This window comes from Acomys russatus, chromosome 6, assembly GCF_903995435.1.
Source record: "Acomys russatus chromosome 6, mAcoRus1.1, whole genome shotgun sequence".
NCBI classification, from domain to species: Eukaryota; Metazoa; Chordata; class Mammalia; order Rodentia; family Muridae; genus Acomys; species Acomys russatus.
The window spans coordinates 43,354,078-43,376,006 of record NC_067142.1 but is presented as its reverse complement, the minus strand read 5'-3'; the positions used below and the strand labels follow the sequence as shown (position 1 = coordinate 43,376,006).

Sequence of the window (21,929 nt, the reverse complement as noted above, 5' to 3'; positions counted from 1 at the left end):
ATTAAAACATTAGAGGCCTGTTTGTGGTGCTTCTGCCACAAGTGTCAGGAAGATAGGATCTTCTATCCTTATTTTCAACAACCCAAAACAAATCATGATATAGCTGGTTATGTGAGGTAAGCTAAACTAACTCTTAGTTGAATTCTTATATGCACAGTGTTTATAAGTCAAACATTAGTTAAAGAATTAGAGTATAGATGAGCACATATGCACATGGAGGGGAGGGACTTGTTTCATATACATATAAGTTAACAAGAAACATGTGAAATGAAAATAGTATTTATTCATTAGTTATATGTCCTATGTACAGTTTAATTCCAGTATCATCTCTTTTTTGTTTATTTAATTAGTTTAACTAATGAAATTATATTGGACAAAGGTAGCTTTGATTAAATGAAGGCCAAATACACAGAACACCCTGATATTCTTGGTTACTCCAGTAGTCATGGATCTGAAACTCACAGGAGTTTTTCCTGATTATCAAAACCCATAAACTGATGGCAATCCATTGTTCTTCTTATTTCTTAATTAAGGACCTGTGTGGGAAAATTATGAAATATTTGTCTGTATGTTTACCAGCTTGAAATATTTAGCTTTGAAAATTTGAGAGATGTTTATACATAATGTTAACAAAAACATTCTAAAATCTCTAGTGAAGAACTGGACAATATATTTTTAAAGTTACTAAAAACAAAAAACTAAACAAATTTCAAGGGACGGCAGCACCGTGAAGGTTGCTGCAGGCACGTTCCCCTGTGGCTCAGCTTCTGCCAATATGATCCCCGGCTTTCAAAGCAGTCACCAGAACTTCTCTTTCGGAACTTGGAATGTGCCAGTGGCCAAGACCCACATGATGAAGTCTGTGGATATGGACAAATTAGCTGATGGACTGTCTATGCCATCCATCTCTGAAATGATGTTTGCTGACAATGTTCTAAGGATCCAGCATGGCACTGGCTTTGGAATTGAGTTCAGTGTTACAGATGCACTGAGATGGGTAAACAATGCTTAAAGTAGTTTGTGCTGAAGAGGGACAGGAGAGTAGGACAGAGGGTGAGCACTCCAAAGAAGTTATTTAACTATATGACTGGATCTATACAACAGAGTGTAAAGGAACGTTACTTGGAGAATTTTAAGTTAAAGATTGTACCTACACAGATCATATGGATTTGAAGAAACTGAAAGCCAGAGAACAGATGAAAAAATTTGAAGCTCTGCTGTTTGAAGATTAATTGCATGATCACGGAGTTTGCAGCCTGAGTGTGAAGATTAGAATAGTGACTTCCAGCTCTTTCCTGCTGCTGCAGTTTTTCTTGATTGTAGGTGGGGTGCTCATTAGAATGAATGACACAAGGCTTTACCATGACGCTGATGAGACCTACATGTTGGGAGAATATACATCTCCAGAGAGCAGAGTTGCTAATACAATGCATGTCCCGCCTTTCATTTTCATGGAACCTAATGAAATATCACACTATTTACCAATCAAGGAGGCATTTTTGAGAAGCTAATATTTCTGGAAAGAATTGATCCTAACCCTGCGGACTCAGAAAATATGACCTCGGAATCACAGGAGATATGGCATACTTTCACTTTGGAATCTGACTGGACACCTTGGCTATTTGTAAGGGTATTCTTATTAAGAAAATTAATTTCCTTGCTTATGATCAGATTTTCTGTAGCCTTGAAGGAAAATAAATGATTTTTTGTAGATAGGTTCCACTCAACTATTAATACTGTCTGTTTCAAATCCCCCAATCTACCATATATTTAGAAATACACATTGAGATTGAATGTTCTGTAATTTATTGATTTCATTGAATATAAAATTAAATCAAAGTACTATAAATATGACAAATGTATGTGATAATTTATAAAGTTACATATTACATTTATAAAAATGTATGTGAACCATGTGGTACTATATGTATGTGTATGCATATGATTGTGTTTGCATAAATTAAATTCAGGTATAAAGCATTACAATTTAAGGGTTTTAGAATTATAAAATTATATAGTTAAGAAATTTATTTCTTCATTTTATAAACCTTTATATTTTATTTTATGTGTAAAATTTATTTTAGGTATTTTATGAAAGATATGATAATAATTAATAGTTTACTATATAATCAGTAAAAATATGATTGATTTTAATGTTTGTAATCTACTCACAAATAATTCAGTAATTGTGAATTCTTAATCAATTATATTGTTTTGTAAATTGAATATTCTTACACTAAATAGTGCATTAGTTCATCAGGCAATCTAAGCCCATTACATATGGCCTCAGTTTCTATGTTCTTTCCAGGTTATTTTGCCAAAACTACTTAAAAATGCCTGCATGCATTACTGTCTAGTTCTTCTCTATAGGACACAAACCTATTTACATAAATTCCTTAGGGGGAAAAAAAGGCATTGAGTATACTTCAGGGAATTATGATTTCACTATTGATCATCTACTTATGTTATCAACAATGAAGTAATCCCATTGTGCAAGTAATTCTGTGATGATCTGTTTTCTAAGACATTACATGTGTGTCACAGTTTTTAATCCACAAAAGTCATTCAATGGTAAATTGAAATCATCTTATTAATTCAATTATTTACAGAAAGGTAATAAAACCAAATATGTTTCAACCCATAGACTGCCAAGAGTCACCCTTGTCACAGAGATGCTCTCTCTCTCTGGATTGCCTTTTTTTCTCCAAAATCTTCACCAACCCTACATCAGATCAGGGGCAAATATCCAAAATATGTAAAGAAGTCAAGAAATTAAACACCACCAAACCAAATAATCCAATTAAAACATGGAGAGCTTGTTCCTGAAGGCAGCTGATTCTTCCTCTCACAGTAGCCCCCAATTAGCTGTGCCTTTTCATATTTGGGTGGAGCTTTGTAAAAATTTAATCATCAACTTCCTATATTACTTTGGCCAGACATATGATCAGCTTGATGATGTATTAGTAGTCATTTCACATATTCTTAAAATATATCAGAAGTATAATGTATAAAACTTGTTTTCAGTAGGACTTTCCAAAATGATTAAATATATTCCAACTGTTTGAAGACATGTTTTCATGACATCTATGCAGTCAACCCTGTAACATAGTAGGACTGTCAGAGTATTCTTTATCCCCAAGAAACTGATATTCACTAAAAATTAAAATAAAGTTTTGTAAGCAAATAAATTAATTAAGCCATTTCATTTTTGCTAAAATAAAGGCTCTTATATCTGAACTTATTTCAAGTTTTCATATATGTGGAACACAAAACACATTAAGGTATGAAAGCATAACAATAACACATTGACCAGGAACAGAGGTTCCTACTGAAATCACATGGGGAAGTGACATACCATGCTATTATGCATATTAAACTATTTAAACAAGGTTAAATAGGTTTAAGTATATCAGGAAAAAGTATTTTTTTTCAAGCTATAAGAAGAGTTGTAATACTTCTTACGGGAGAGTTCATGAGTAGACTTCAACGCTGCATACAACAAACTCTAGGGAATCAATATTCTTTTGTACAGAAAAACAAAGTCCAGATGTGAAAAATTATTTATCAGGAGAAAATGACTGTCATTTATATATACTGTAATAGTGAGATTGCTATCCATAGTCACAGAGAAAATGTATACTCATCCCTTAAAATATTATGACAAATTACTGGAAAGCCCTTTATCTTCTAGACAAACACTTGTACAGTTAAATTATGAGTATATTATCTAGAGAACTATCTACTTCAGTGCTGACCTTCTTGGACCAGCCAGTGATCATAAAGCCCTTGAGGAAGATGTATTCCACAGGAAACTTCTCTGTCTATAACAAAAAACTAACAAACAAACAAACAAACAAAAAAGAGGTGATTGCTGTGCAGGTCACAAATTGCCCTTAAAACTCCTCTATGTAGAACTGGAAGATGGTTGAAGTATATAAAATCCAAACAGTTTAACATACTCACATTTAATAATTGCTGAACTTTTGCTGAAGGAAACTAAGTTCAGAGAGCCAGAGATGAATTGAGTCATGTCTAATTTGGCACAATAGACTGTTTTTGAACATTATATGGAAACCACTTTTTTGGTATTGGAATGGTAGAGATAGATTTCATTAGTCCAATGTGGTCCTGTAGCTGCACATGAGCAGCTAAGTCTTGGGTTTCCTTCCCACATCTATCATATTAATCTTCCTTTTAAAAGTTCAATTATCAAAATTAATAGCCTGTGATTTTGTTATTTCTGAAACGTTTTCTTAGAAAAGAAAAAAATCAAAAATGTCATCCCATAATATTCAGATATGTAGATTTGAGGGAATGAACCAGACAAAGATTGATTTTCTTAGACTACTCAACACATTGACAGTAGAAGCAGTGTTTATTCCCATGAGCACTCTATTGCTTTCATCGCAGAACACTGGAGGGTGCTGTTTTTAATTAATAGGCACTTCACAATTCTAAAATTGAAACCAGGCTCAGGTGCTGTGCCATATATCTGCAATATATTTTTTACCTCTCTCCACAAGTAGAAAAGAGATAGGTTGGGGACAGGGAGAAGGAACAGGTACTGCAATAGTTTCAGCATGAAATATAATCCATATTTCAATCCAGGCCTTTGCACCTTTCCTGTTTATTTCTTCAGTAGTCATTTACTGTCAGTAAATGTTTGTTGTTTTGTTTTTTTACCTTTTGACTTTGAAATAAGGTGCTCAAATTTTAACTTTTAAAGGTAAATTGGAAAGGAAGGCATGCCTATTTAAAGAGAGGAAAGAGAAATGCCTTTTTTCTTTACACAAAATCATTTACATCTGAAAACATGAATGTGCCTTTGGACATATATTACTGAGATGTTAACAATCTCTCCATATATGCATGTATGTATATATACATATATAAATGTATGCATATAATCTATATAATACATAGATTTAAAAAGATACATCTGCCATTACTTTGGGCATGTTACCAACAAAAGTCTTTTCAGGACAGAGTGTAGTTGAAGACATGCTGATTCTTAGGTGGCTTTCATAGAAGAGAGAGTGACATCTCAACTCATCAAGTTTCTCCCTCTATTTCCTCCCAGGACATAAGATAAGCATCTTTCCACTCACAGCTGATCACTAACATGACGACCTGAGTTACTTAGGGAACTTAAGGACCAGAGCCAACAGATCACAGAGCCTGACCCCTACAACTGAATATCCACTGTCCATTATATACAAGTAGTGTTTCCCTGGTATTTGATATTGTCATAGGATATTAATTCAAACAAAGATGTGTTTGAATTTTTGAGATGCCAAATTCTAATAAGATGAATTATAAATTGGCCCTGTAGAATATCAATTTTTAGAATAAAAATAATTATACATAATTTTCAACTCTACTAGGGCTTTGATTATATTTTCTGAATGTACGTAATTACCACAAACTTACCTGTTCATACCCCATCAATTTTAAAGAAAACATGATAATATTGATAGGATGTAAACTAAACTGAGGCTTACGCATAATGATATTGATATAAATGTATCATACTTTTTTCAAGGATGTATTTACTTTCTGCTTGCATGTACACCTGCATGCCAGAAGAGGGCACCAGATACCATTATAGATGGTTGTGAGCACCATGTGGTAGATGGGAACTGAAATTAGGACCTTTGGAAGAGCAAAGAGTGTTCCAAACCTCTGAGCCGTCTCTCCAGCCCCGAATGGTTCTTATTTCCTTAATTTTATTAGTGATGGTAATTATCTACTTGGTAATAGTATAAGCAGCATAGTAGACTGCATTTATGAAAAGAAGCAGGGCTTTGGTAATTTAAGTAGTTTATATATGATAGTTTTTTTGTATTCTGGATGAAGTGAAAAATAAAACGTGTCTTCTACTGCCCATAGTCTATTTGCCCATCATGTATCAGCACTTCAAAATGAAGTGCATGAAAAATCTCACCCCTAACAAAGAAGCTATTTGCAATCAGTACTTCTTGAGAAAGGGAAGATCAGTCTTCTCCAGGGGAGTTTCACTAGTTATATCTCTTTTAGTGAGGGCAGACCTCATAACCAGGAATTATAAGCCAACAGCCAAAGGCTCTTAACTTCAAATTCTAGAGAATAAACTAAAGCAAATACAATAGCCTGTAATATTTGGGGGTCAAAGGACATCACTAGTAGAACTAACCAACTCATGACACTGGGTGTAATCTAAGAGAGGCATTGTTGCCCCATAATGCAGTAACTCTACTGAAACTCTATTCCATGTGAATATGTTTATATTTATAAAGCTCCTATAATAGTACTTTATTTTCTAACTGTTTAGAAAGTTTTTATGTTTTGGGGTAGTTTGAATGAGATGTTTCCCCATAGTCTCAGGCATTTAAATACACAGGATAATATTTTTATACACACTATATATACAAAAAAATAGCCAAATGAATTAACATAAGTGAACCACAAATATATCACATTGAGTATCAGCACATCACAGAAGTAATACATTATATCTAATGACATCCATATATATTAGAGACAAATAACAAATGCTTAATTTAGAGAGGCACACCTTTCATAATATATATATATATATAGCCACATATAATGTTCTCAAAAAAACCTAAAAATTTCCTAAATGTTACAACTAGGAATAGTTTTCAATTACAATGAATGAATTAGGATCTACAGATTTTTAATTTGATAATATAAGTTTATATAATCTAGAGCTTATTTCAATCTATGTGTGCTGTGTATGTGAAACATTGACTCATTCTTTTTAAAAATTTTTTATTAATTAAAAAAAATTTTTTTATTAATTCATTCTTGTTACATCTCAATGGTTATCCCATCCCTTGTATCCTCCCATTTTTCCCTCCCTCCCATTTTCCCCTTATTCCCCTCCCCTATGACTGTTCCTGAGGGGGATTTCCTTGCCCTGTATATGCTCATAGGGTATCAAGTCTCTTCTTGGTAACCCGCTATCCTTTCTCTGAGTGCCACCAGGTCTCCCCCTCCAGGGGACATGGTCAAATATGAGGCACCAGAGTTCGTGTGAAAGTCATACCCCACTCTCCACTCAGATGAGAGAAGCATGGGAGAATAGCAAAGTAGAAGGATCCAGAGGGTCCTAGAAACCTACAAGTAGAACATTATGGTAGGCAGATTTGGGCCCAGGGGTCCCACTCAAACTAAGGCATTGACTCATTTTTAAATACAATGAAAAGCTTCTCTTTTAAGCAATGAATACATACAAACTAAAAAGAGGTCTCAGCACTTAAGAATGCTGCTAGTTTTCTAAAGGATCCAAATTTATTCCCAATTCCCAGATCATGAAGCTTACAACCACCTGTGACTCCAGTTTCAGAGTATCTGATGCTTCCTATGCTGCTGAGTTCTCCTTTACATGCACGGAAGACACACACACACACACACACACACACACACACACACACACAAATACACAGCACTACATATATACATACATGACACACAAATACACATAAACTTACACACATCGTAATTTATATTTAAAATGTAGTGCATTATAAAATGAATAAAAACAGAACAGCAGCAGCAACAACAAATCACTTCTCCAGGTTTCTATAATATGCAGCTTTTCCCTTAAAATAATATAAGATATTGGTCATGAATGGGTCCTGGACCCACAATAAGTTTGTTATCTAGTATACATAAGGCCTGGTCCTGATCCTAGGACACTTTGTGTGTATGCTATATATGATTCTGTTTATATTTTATGTGTGTATGTACATATGCATGCATTCATATATGTGTATGTAGGTATATGTGTGCATATATAATTCTCTGTGTGTTATTCTAACTTTTCTTATGAACACATAATTAAATATCAAGTATTTATTGTTTACTTCTCAATAATCTTATATACTATCTACATTAAATCAATAATAAAATTAATCATTATTATTGAAAACATGTAAATTAGAATTGGCTACTTTATACTTAAAGATAATATAAAACTAACATGCATGGTCTAGCAATGTATCTCAGTAGTAGAACAGTGGTTGTCAAAGTAAAAGTCTAGCAGGTCAATCCAGGTACCACAAGAAATAAACAACAAAAAAATCCAAAAAAACTACTAACCTATTAATTTATACAAAGCCACACATATATACTCCAAAACGAATACAAAAGTAATATCTAAAAGTGATATTTTCATCATCAAATATTTTTATAAAGCATGATTTAATTAAAAGTGCTATAATTTATCATTGCTAAACAAAAATAGAATAATTTCCACTGTTATTAAAGTTACACTTTCTTATAGCAAATGATTTGTCTCAAGCATGGAAATACCTTGTGACATCCACATTCCATAAAATATCTACATTTTCATGTAGGTAAACTGGCTATTGAAGGAAGCTGCTTGTATATCTAGACCAAGCAATGGGTGTTTCAGCACTTACAGTCTTCATTTATTCCATAACTAATTAGTCAAATCCTTTAAGCAAGCTCCAGGACTCTGCATCAAAGAATGGACCAAGGCAATGTGGAGAACACATTACATACCCTGCATTAAGACATCTGATCCCAGGAATTGACAGTGTATTGTGCAAAAGGGTTTATTAGTTTGAGAACTAGAAATAACATGCTGGTACTAACAGTATAAAAGGAGTTTTTTGATAATTTTTAAATTACAGTGAAAAATTTCAAAGAAGAATTATGAATCCCAGCAGGGAAAACAATTAAATATGTTAACTTATATTGATTTCCTTCCTTTTGATTTTTGAAAATTAACAGCCTTTACACTTTAAGCATCTTTAAGTTGTAATTAAATAGAAAGCACAGACATTCCTAAGTGTTACCTTCGTTTCTCATCTATTAGTGCCCCATTTTAGAGTGATAACTTAATAGCTTCCTCAACCATCATGATGATAAGCAATAAAGCTTAAGTTCTTGTCTTTTTTTTTTTAATATTAACATTTAGTATATCAAGAAGGTCAAATTCACTTAGGTTTGGTGGCTAGATTCATAGTGTATTTAAAACATGGCCTCCAGTGCTAAATATTATATAGACATTGCTTTCTCTGTTTTACAAAGGATAAGAACAAAGTCCTAAGTATATTTTTTTCCAGAGACCTCAAAGCTCATGACTTTGGTTGCTATCCTTTAAGCATTCCTGATAGCATGTGAGTCTTGACCTGTAAATCCCATGATTACAGCTTCCATACTTACAGAAAAATAACTGTTCTAGAAAGTGAACCTAGAGTACATAACCAAGGATAGAATGAGCCATGTAGTAAGTCAACCACTAACAATAGCTTAAAATTGGAGTAAAAGTGGCAAATGAATGAGTAACACTTGAGACGTTATCATACATAAAGTACACATCATTTAGATAAAGCTCCAAAATAAATTGGTGATCCTGGAGTCATATTCTGGTTAGCAAAGAATTATTAACAAAAAGCCATACCTGTTGTCTTATTTTGCATCCTATTGGGACTCTAAATGAGAGACGCATGGGAGAATAGCAAAATAAAAGAATACAGAGGGTCCTAGAAATCTACAAGTAGAACAATATGATAGGCAGATTTGGGCCCAGGGGTCCCGCTCAAACTAAGGCACCAGCCAAGGGCAATACAGGAGGTAAACTTTAAACCCCTTTGCAGATCTAGCCAATGGTCAGAATATTCTCCACAGTTGAGTGGAGAGTGTGATATGACTTTCTCACGTACTCTGGTGCCTCACATTTGACCATGTCCCCTGGAGGGGGAGACCTGGTGGCACTCAGAGGAAGGACAGCTGGTAGCCAAGAAGAGACTTGATACCCTATGAGAATATACAGGGGGAGGTAATCCCCCTCAGGAACAGTCATAGGGGAGGGGAATAATGGGAAAATGGGGGGGGGAGGACTGGGAGGATACAAGGGATGGGATAAACATTGAGATGTAACCAGAATAAATTAATAAAAAAAATTAAAAAAAACAAAAATAAAATAAAAAAATTAAAAAATAACAATTTTCAAGATATTCAGGGTAGCAATCTGTGTTCTTTACAGTAAATATATTTAAATTGTCTAGGGATCTGCCCATTGCTTGCACTTCTATCTGTTATATGATGACTCAAAAAAGCAGCAGTTTTAGCTAAGAAATAATGGCAATGTTGTAAATTCACAATTCAACAAACAATCAAGAGCTAGAGTGCTGTAGGAACTTTAAAAATCATCTTTTCAGAATCAAAACAATAGAGAGAGAATTTTGAAGTGCTTGGTAACTTTAAGTACAAGTACTTCCACTTGAAATTCTATATTTTAGGGACTGAAGAATAATTGAGAAAAATGTTGAAAGCATGCTTTTTCAAGCACACACTTTTGTGAATGCTGGAAGCAAACATGAAATTCTTCAGAGACACAAGGCAGCTTATTGCTGAAAGTCATAGCAGTTGTCAGAATATCAGAATCTGTGACATTATTTTAACTATCAATTTTCAATTAAAATGTGATACCTGCATATATGCTTTTAAAACAGCATTTATAACACCAAGATCTTTCATAATGAGCAGTATACAAACTAAAACACCTCACACAAGTATAATTTAACATTTTGTTCTGTACAATGCATAGCTGTTCACAGAGAGTTGTCTTCTTTCAGTGTAATGCATCCATCTATATCCTAGAAAATATAAGAACAAAAATAATCTGTACCTTTCTTCACTGAAATGCAGAAGTAATCAAAGCCAAATACAGTTGAGCAGATAATCACTCAAGTTCACTAACCTGCTGCTGGAAAAGTATATGCATAGTTGTACCAGGAAGAGTGTCCAGTACATCTGAGCAGGCTCACGATTTTATAGGAGAATTTATCTTGCACTTGTGATGGCTTGATGAATAAGACTGTTATGTAAAATTGGCTAGATATTTCTTCAGTGTTCATTTATTTCTTTGTTTATTGTTTTAACATTTTGGATGATCACTTTGTTTTTTTTTCTTTTAATAAACACAGAGTATTTTTTTATACAGCGTGATCTAATGCACTTTCCCCTCCCTCTATTCCTCCCAGGTCTCTCCACTTTCTTTCCATCCGGAATCACTCCCATTCTATCTCACATTAGAAAAGGTTTCTAAACGATAACAATGAACATAAGAAACACATAATAGATCAACAAAAAGTTACATAAAAGTTGGACAAAACAAGAAAACAGAAAAATATAAGAGCCCAAGAACCACTCTTTCACACACTCAGAAAAGTACTAATTTGAAAGCTATAGTATATATGCAGAAGACTTGTGAGGATGTATAGAGGCTCTGAGACTGCTGGGTCAGCCTCTGGGTTCATATAGCTCTGCTCAGAACTTTTTTCTGCTACTCTCCTTGTGTCCTCCATTCCCTGTCTACCTGACTTTTTTCTCCACTTCCATGGTGTCCTCAAGTTCTGAGAAGAGGAATTTTACTGAAGTCTCCATCTATCTGTGGCAAGGTTCTCTCTGTCTCTGTCTCTCTGTCTCTGTCTGTGTGTCTGTGTGTCTCTGTGTGTGTGTGTGTGTGTGTGTCTCTCTTTCTCTCTCTCTCTCTCTCTCTCTCTCTCTCTCTCTCTCTCTCTCTCTCTCTCTGTGTGTGTGTGTGTGTGTGTGTGTGTGTGTGTGTGTGGCTGCAAGAGAAAACATCTCTCATGATGGCTGAATAAGCCAATCTTATTCAGGATATTATTATAATAGCCTATTATATAGGCCTTAAGTCCAATCACACATGTGTTGGGTATTTAAATAATGTTTGATTCACTATTGCTGTAGCATAATTTGCAGGCAGTAAAGATTGAAGATTACAGGTTTTGTGATAGAGTTGATATTTGAAATTTTTGATAGCTTATAAAGTACCTAGAACATGGGGGCGAAGTTACCACTTAGGCACTAACTGAGCCTCTTCATGGTTGATGTGTTATGTGAATGTTGTGTTCTGCAGTGAGGTCTTGCTATCAGTTTATAGATAATAACTTATTTTCTTGACAACTGTTTGGGTCAATTGGGAATTTCCATGGAAACCTTTTAGCTAACAACACAAATGTATGATACCCAATCCTGGTACTTTTACCTTCTTTTGGTGACATGAAGTGGCCAGGTGTGGCTCTGTCTTCTGCATTAAATGGAAATTTCATTAGATTGCATTCAAATATTCAGGAAGGTTCTGCTGTACTAGCATCCCATACATCCCCTGAAATCACCTTCAGCTCTAGCTGTCTCTCCCCTTATTCCCTTCCTCAATTTCCCCTCTTTTCTCCTTTGCCCCGTGATTCTCCTAATCTCAACCCCGACACCCAGTCCTTGGCCTCAGTCCTCCCATTAATTCTATTTTGGTTTTCTCTCCCAGGGAGATGTATGTGTCTCTCCTGTTTCCTTCCTGTATCCCTATCCACGTGCTGTAGACTAATCATCATTTATTTAATAGCTGATATCCCGATATGAGCAAATACATATCATATTTATTTGTGTGTGGTCTAGATTACCTCATTAAATATTTTTTAGTCCCATCTATTTTCCTTAAATCTTCATGATGCCATTTTCTAAGAGCAGATTAAAACTCCATTGTGTAAATGGTACCACATCTTTATCCAGTCTTCTGTCAGGGGACATCTAGGTTGTGTCCTGTTTCTGGCTATTATGACCAGAGAAGTGATGGACATAAGCCTGTGTCTTTGTAGCAGAATGAAGAGTACTTTAGGCATATGCCCAAGATTTGGATTCCTAAATCAATTTCCATCTTTCTAAGGAACTACCACTTCTTTTCCTTATTGGCTCTATGTGTCTGCACTCCCATCAACAGTGGAGGAGTGTTTCCCTTATTCCACCTCCTAGTTAACATGAACTGTTAGTCTATTATTGACCTTAAAGTTTCTGACAAATGTAAGATGGAATATCGAGGGAGTTTTGATTGTTCACTTGCCTAATGGATAAAAATGTTAAACATTTCTTTAAGTGTTTCTCAGTTTCCCCTCTTGAGAATGTTCCGTATATATGTATACTACACTATTTAACATTTAGTTGTTTTTTTTTTTTAATATCAAGTTTCTTGCATTGTTTAGATATTTTGGATATTAGTCCTCTATCAGATGCTGAGGTGGTAAAAATCTTTCCCCATTCTGAAGGTAGCTGCTTTGTCTGAATTTACAATGTCATTTGCTGTGCAGAAGCTTATCAGCTTATTGAGGTCTCATTAGTTGTTGATTTTAGTGCTTGTATTATGGTGCTCTGTTCAGAAAGTCCTCTTCTGTGCCAATAAGTTTACGGCTATTCCACAGTTTCTCTTCTATCAGAGTCAGTGTATCTATTTTAATTATGGGTTTTTTAAAATCCAACTGGAGTTGAATTTTGTGAAAAGTGATGGGTGTGGATTTATTTTCATCTTCCTATATATAACCACCCAGTTTGGCCAGCACCATTTATTGAAGAAGCTGTCCCTTTATTCTAGTGTTTCTAACTTTTGGTTTAATTAAATATTTTAACCCTAAAATTTACACAAAGGCCACGGCAACTTTCTGAGGTAAATACAAAGGGAAGAAGAGAAAGTTATCAGGCCACTGAAATATTAATTTCTCAATCTAGATTGGTAATAGAAGAGTTTAATAAAGCATGATTTTTTTGCACAATTTTAGCCCAGACGAAAGCTTTAAATATATCACATAAAATTAATTATGGCCTTTACTAAAGGAACTATCTAGCCATATTCAAATCCTAAAACAAAACATTAAAATAGTAAACAGTATATGGAGATATAGTGTAGTGGCTAAGAGCACTTGCTGCTCATCCAGAGGACTAGAGTTCAGTTACCATCATTTATATTAGGAAGTTCAAGACTGTCTGTACCTCTATCTTCAGAGGATCCAAAGCCCTCTTTTGGCTTTGTGAAAACTTCCAAGCGTTTGCACTCTCACAATCAGAAACACACAAGTATACAAATAAATATAACCAAAAAATCCTTAACAGTATAATAATAAACATATGAAACATCAGCCTTGGGCATGCTTGTGCTTAGACTCATACGAAATGCTTGACTTTCAAGATTAATGTATTCTTTCAGTGCAGTATATTATTGAAAAATTTGAAAAACACTAAATATATTATTATGATTTTTCAATTAATTAATTACTAGTTTGTTTATTACTTCATTCTCTTATACCACCAAATTTCTAACACTGCATTGCAGTTATTGGTTTAAGCATCATTATTTCAATGTATTCCAGAGGTTTTATCCAGACATGAACATCTGAAAGTGTTAGGTAATCTGACGCGCGCATACACACACACACACACACACACACACACACACACACACACACACACACACTCAAACAAATGTTCAGACACACATTCACAGAGAACCTTTCCATGTGCACAGAAATACATTCACATGTACATGCAAACACCAATACATACAAATTTTTAAAATTAAGTTCTAGTTTTAGTAATTTTTCTCACTTTGTGTCTTACTGGTTTAAATTTTAAGTGCTATAGGCACAACCACTAAATTCTGGTGACTTCTATAAGTGTGACATTGAATTATCTGCTTTCTGACATGAATACTTATCGCGGCGTATTTATTTCTTCTATAATTTAAAGCATCTGTCTAAAATTAGCATTACATTAATTTTAATCTTAAAATAAACTATATGATTGCATAATGTTTTACATATCTATCTAGCCTAGATATTTTTCAGAGTAGTTTATATGTCCTGCATTCCTGAAGTGTGAAAATTTTGTGAAAATTAGTTACATTTTAATAAGGACATAAATTTGCAAATTTTCTAAGTGAATCATGAATAAATAAAATCTTATATCATCACAGCATAATGTGACATTTTCAAAGTAAAACTCTTGATGCTCATAAATGATAATTTTTATGAATCTTAAAACTAGTCTCAATTAATTATTAAGTCTGAAAATAAGTACATATATTTACACATCCACTCAGAACATTATGTATATTTGATGGTATTTGCTTTATGTCCTCCCATTTTAATAGTGTTTTGTGGTTTTAGTTATATTCCACCAAAATGTCACATTGCATGCTATTAACAATAATTAAATGTTTTGGATGCTGAGGAAAAGGTTCAATGATTAAGATCATTTGTTTTCAGATTCATGTGGTGGGTCATAGCTACCTATAACTCCATTTCCGGGAGATCCAATGCTCTCCTTTGACTCCCTCAGCCACTGATAACAGATGTGATTCACAATGCAGATGCAGGGAAAACACTCAAAGATAAATACATTGGAAAATAATTTTAAAATTACTTGAAAAGCAAGTGTATCAATGATCAGTGTTTGAAGTTAAAAGCACCATTTGAAGAAGATAGTCAGGAAAACACTCTTACACGTAATAACCTCAAGATGACAACTGCCAGGGACAACATCAGACATTTATAAACATATTTATAAACACATTCAATATTTCCAACCCTATGCTTTTTATTTGTAAAAACTGCACACTTCAGATTTTGTACTTTATGATAACTTATAAATACCAATATTTAATAATTTGTTTTTGCCAACTTCTTCAAAGTTCTTTTTAAAATGACAGTATCTGCAAAATGTAGAATAAAACCTTATCTACCACTCACCTTTGTGGAGATAAGGGGGAAAAATAATCTCCAGAGGTCACATTCTTTTTCTATAATGTATTTCTTAAAGTTCTTCTTTGATGATTTCATTCTTTCAGACTATTAAAGCTTCTTGGAAGCGTAAAATGAAACATAAGTGCTCTGAGATCAGTACATGAGGTCACTTTATTTACTCATAAACTTCAAGGAGTCAGAAAGGAATTTGTATGAAGCACACATAGTGAGTACAATTTAGGATACAGAACAAAGAAGATATTTTCTAACTAGACATTTTTTAAAAGTATGAGTTACAGTTTAGAAAACATGGTATAAAGTACTAGTAAAAAATGGCATTATACCCCAGACTTCTCTGATAATGGCACTTTCAAATGGTATATTACAGAAATTCTAAAAATCAAGTTTACCAATTGACAAAAAGAAAAAGAAAAGAAAGACAGAAAAGAAAACATACATCAAATAAGTACCAAACATGAGAGGTTGTAGGCAGGAGGCGCAGATGTATCCAATAGGCAGCTCAGTCTCCTTCCGAGTCCCCTAGTAAAGGAAGCAGGAGCTGTTCCTGCCAAGAACTCTATTTCCTGCTCCTTGATCACTTCCCCCTGGTGGGGTGCCTTACCAGGCCACAGAGGAAGAGGATGCAGGCAGTACTGAGGAGACTTCGTAGGATGAGGTCAGTTGATAAAGGAAAACTGTGCCCCCTCTCTGAGGACTAGGGGAGGAGGGTGAGGGAGAAGAGGGAGAGAGGGTGGGGCCATGGAAGAGATGAGGGAGCAAGATACAATTGGGATGTAAAATGAATAAATATTTTTAAAAGAAATTTAAAATTAAAAAAGAAAAGAAAAATAACAAATGTAAGCAAGCAGTTTAAAAGTTATATTCTTACGCAGTTCAAAAGTTATAGTATAGTTACTTTATGCCTTTCATAAGACTCATAATAACAATTTGGGCTGTAACAAAGTTCTAAGTTAAAAACACAGATCAACAAATGTTTGGGTAAAAGGTGCTTTTCATTCCAATTCCATAAATTGTCCAATAACTCTATAAATTACTTTAGCCAAAACAACTAATGCACATTATTACTAAATATACAACAGATCCTAAATTGGTCAGATATGCTTGTAGGGATCTTATCCATTAACAGTTTATACTCTGTGCATATACACTTTGTGCCTTCTGTTTGCAAAGACCATCATACATGTAAAAAAAAGACCACACATGTAAAATCCCATCTGCTTTCAAAGACATGGATTATTTTATAAAGAATTAGAATGAAAGAGTTTAATTTCAAGCAATAGCTATAATGATCGTAACAAAGTGCTTTTCCATACATTATTTAGCTCTTTTCAATTTATTTTTACTTTTGATATTATATTTGATTACAACATATTTCTCTTCCTTTTCCTCGTATATATTATACATTCTTCCCTGCTGTCTTTTAAGTTCATGATTTTCTGTACTAATTGTTTTTGCATGCATATGTATTTGCATAAATATGCATGAATAAAATCTGTTCAGCCTGTCTACTGCTACCTGTATAGTGTATGCATTTCTTCAGGATGGACTGAGTGTCACTGAGCAGCCAACTAGTGTGCACATCTCTGGGAGACACACCTCTCCTGTGACCGGCTTTCCTCAGTTTTTATAGTTCTTTGTGTACGGTTGTTTTTCCTCCACGTAATTCAGGATGTTCATTGGTGTCATATTATGCCATTGTCAATTATTAAACTCTTTCAAGGATGAACCATACTATGTTTGATGTGTTTTACAGTGACAAGAAGAAAATATAGCGATGTGATTTAGATATCTTTTCTAAAACATATATACAATATCCTCCTTAGGTTATAATATCATGAGTAATGTTTTCGATCTCACAAGCTTATTTCTATTTTACTAAAACCCTTCCACGATTCCGGCTTCTATCAACATTCTAGATGAATGTAGTGTCAACATTTGTTACCTGCAAGTATTTAATCCTCATTGCAGAAGTATTTGAAAAACATTGCCCCTGCATTGAATAGGTACAAATGTTCATACATCATTCCATGATACATACAATACATTGATTTGTGTGGTAAGAGAAATTGTAAATAAGTAGAGAAGATTCTCTAGAGAAAGTTCCATTTACAAAAAATAACATAAAAAGAGCTGTCCAGACTTTCATTCTTCTCCTGGGTTTCGGACCCAGTAGGTTTCTATCTATAGCTTTCCCGTAGGCAGAAGACTATTTATGTTTCAAGTTCTTTAAATATCTTGAAGAGGGTTAGAAAGAATAACCTAACACTGCGTTGGTTTTATTTAAGGAGTAAATGACTAGTGAGTGAAACTAATTTTACTACCATTAGCTTTGTGTCTGATCTAGGATTTACAGAAAGAAGATGAGTTGCATGGATTTCTATAGGAGCTCAAACTGCAGGAACAGTTATTAAATGTCCCTACTACCAACACTGGTACATTGGGTATTTAACTGTATTTCTGTAGTGTGTGTGTGTGTGTGTGTGTGTGTGTGTGTGTGTGTGTGTGTGTGTGTAAATCACTGCATTTAATGGAATCCCTTCTTTGTTAGGTAATAAAGTTTTATGTTCTTTGAGTTCAACCAAATAGATATCCAGTACTCCTTTTCTTATCAATCATTCATTTCTCCATAAATCCATAAACCCAATTTTCTGTATAATAATGCATGCAAAATATGATTTTATTTTGTTGAGATGAATTGTCAACAACCTTTACAATTTTAAACTAATACTAAATTTCATTTTGGAAGGTTGAAATGCATGTGGACTTGAAATCTGCAATATAAAGCTCCATTTCACAAAATGCATCTCAATAAATTGTCTCAAGTTTCCTTCATCGAAATCAGTTAGTCACTTTAACAAAGTCAGTGTGCATGCAGTATATTGTTTACAAGAAAAAAAAAACAAGTGTTATAGGGTAGGAGAAAACAATCTGTGAGGGGTTACTAGACTACAGGTCTCATAGCAGTTAAAAAATATGTGGTGCTAGGGAACTGTTAAAGATCACAATAAGTTATTGCATAATGTATTAACTAGTTTTGCATGTCTATAATGAAATAGCTGAAGGAAGCAATGGTTTTGGCTCATCGTTTCAGGGGGTCTGCATTGTGGAGGAAGATGCTGGGTAGTACACATGTTAGCTGGCACATAGCAGCTTATTCACAAAGATAACAATAAGAGAAATAGTGCAGTTCTTTTGGGCATCCTCTCTAAGCTACAGCTTGAGGTTAAAAAAAAAAAAAAAGACACAGGAGTTACTAAAAGTCTTCCTCTGACTGTGTTTAACATTGTGAATTAAGCAGGCCCTAAGAAAATGTGCTTAAACATTTTAAATGGCTACTGAGAAGTGTTGTAAAAGAAACTCTGTTACTTTGGGGCTTGCATTTCATCCATTGAGAGTCTTCTATTGAGCAAAGTAATGTTCTATCATTTTTGTTTCATAGCACTACTTCAACACAGCATCCAAGCAGTGGAGTTCATTTAACAAACTAGTGATTTGGAAACAAACAAATGTTATATTAGTTCAGTTAAGCTAGGTTTTGAATCCCTTAAAGTACTCACTGCTTATAAATAGGTAAAGTAAGTTATTTTAACAGATACACTAATAAAAAGAGGAAACCCTTCAATTTGTACAAAGTGCTAAGCAGAAATCTGTACTTAAATGCATCTAGGACTCTCTCTCTCTCTCTCTCTCTCTCTCTCTCTCTCTCTCTCTGGTTGTAGGTTAGCAATTAATAATGATTATAGTGTTGGACTGCCTAACATCCGCATCCATTAAAAAGAGCTTACTTTCTAAGCATCATAGAGTTCACATTCTAGTTGTGGTGTGATTGATGCAGTTTTAATCATAGCAAAAAGTATAATTGTGGATACAAATCCACAAAACTCATATTCTGGATATTCATAAAATACCCAAGAAATGGCAAATAACAATAATGTAAATATATTCCATCAATAAATATTTTTACATTAATTTCTAGAAGGCAGTTTAGGGCACTATTAAAAGCAGTCCAGCACTGACTAAGAATATTTAGAAGAATTCTTAAATCCACAACTGAAAAACTGGAATTTCATTCCAAGCTCAGATAAATCACAATTGTTCTTCAGCAATTGTTCATTTAACAATAGACTACTCTGCTGTTTATGATAAAATTCATTAGCCCTTTGAAAGATGAAGTAACATGGGCATATATCATAGTTATTCATAGTTATTCAAAGTTACTCAATTTGGCAAGAAATCAGAAGCCAATTTCTGTTTCTATCCTATTGTAAACTCAATTTTAAAAGACTAGTATCCAGTATATCCTGTATTTAATCACTATGTTCATTTTAATCCTACAGAGACTTCTGCACATAAGCAAAACCAAACCAAAAAAAAAAAAGAAAAAGAAAAAGAAAGAAGGAACAGAAGAGATAAGAAGAGAGGAGAGAGGGGAGAGTGAGGATAGGAGAGGAATAGAGGGTAATGAGGAAGGACGACAGGAAAGGAGAAGGAATTATGTGAGAGCACCTTGATGATGCAGAAAGTGCACATACACTTAGTAAGACACTTTAATAAATGGTAAGTGAGTCAACAAAGGGCATTTCATTTATTATTAGGCCATTACATGGAAAATGTAATTTATTCAAAGCCATTTGGAGTTGATGTTAAACAAACAAAACACACTGTCACTTAAATTTTAATCTCTATTTGAAAATTCAAACATGATGCTCTTAAGCCAAAGACAGTTCCCCCTCTCCGAGTTCTATATTATTTTGTACTAGTATGTACTTTAATGTTTCAATATGTCTGTTTAAATTTCTATAAATATGAACTTTAATTTTCATGCCTATCTGGAAAATAATATTTCTCTATTTGAAATAAAATAATCCCATAATTTATTTTAAAACAGTACTAGTTATTCTGTGTATACAAAGGGTAAAATTATTTAGCATTTAACAATTTCTATTGCATGCTACTTGTAAATCAAATATATAAAAACTGTGATAAAGGAAATGTTTAGGAGGTAGTACATTTAGTATTCCTGCGTCATCTTGGCATATTCACTCATACTTCTTAATTCATAGCAATAATTCTAAAACTATTCCTTGACAAGTAAGAAAAATATCTAAATGGATTTGTATTCAAAATTTTAGATGCACCAAGATAGGAAAGATGTTTTTTTCAAGTTTACCCAATACAAATAGCCAAAACACGAGAAATGTAACATTTATATAATTCCTGATTGTTTCCTGGTTCTTCTTGCGGCAGGTAGTTTATAGTATACACATGTAATAATATAAATGAATATGTAAAAAAGAAATATAAATATAATAAGTAAAAAGAAAAATTGAGTGAATAAAACATTCATTGATATGATCAATAAATACATTATAACAAGATGTTAACATACATATAATTTTGAAATTTATTAAAGTTAAAGAATATTGGGGTAGTGGAAAATTCTGTGTGTTATATGTTATTTAGTAGATACTTGAATTTATATATAGACATAAGTATATGAGTTATTTTCAGATGATTGTAAACATAGTCACATATATGATTGACAGATTTGACAGATGACAGGTAGATGACTTATCAATATAGGTGATAACTAGATTGGTAGATGAAAGGTAGTAGCTAGGCAGATTAATGCTAAAGATATAGTTAAATAATAGACATGGGATCTGTCATAAATGCTGATGGGGATATTTTGGTCAGTCCTGATTTGACTGATGACCTGGGTTGGGTAGGTAGGGGGTGGCTCCCCGTTTCTGAGGAATAGGAGAAGGGGGTAGAGAAAGAGAAAGGGAGTGTGGGACTGGGAGTAGTGGAGGGAGGGGCTATGACCAGTATGTAAAGTGAATAAATAAACTATAAAAAGGAAGAAATTAAAAAATTATTTAACAAATCCTATAACACAGTGGGTGGCAGATAAACTTGTGAGAGATAAGTTTGTGGTTTTTTTTTTTTTTTTTTTTTTTTTTTTTTTTTTTTTTTTTTATAGAATAACAAGGTAGCATTCACAATGTGGTGACATTCACCATTATCTCCTGAAGATTACACAGCACTATTTGGTTTGACAGAAAGGGGAATGGTGCTAAAAACAAACAAAGCTTTAGGAATAACTTTGTTTTTTTACACACTATCAAAAAGATTTGGTGTTGGTAGATTAAATGTGCAAAGGTAAAATAAGAGGTGAAGAAGACTATTTTCTAACAAATGAAAAACTGGACACATCCCAAATCTATAATGCTTCTTTGAGTTTTGTGAGAAGTGACGTTGCTGGACACATGACCACTCCACATGTAAAATTAGAGACACTTCCACAGAACAGTAGCTGATATATGCTCATATGGTGGTGGGAAT

The 21,929-nt window shown here is 33.7% G+C and overlaps 1 pseudogene; it reads left to right on the top strand.

Annotated features, from left to right (window-relative positions):
- Positions 1-775: 775 nt before the first annotated feature.
- On the top strand, positions 776-1,702 carry LOC127191083 (TIP41-like protein; annotated as a pseudogene).
- The last annotated feature ends 20,227 nt before the right edge of the window (positions 1,703-21,929 follow it).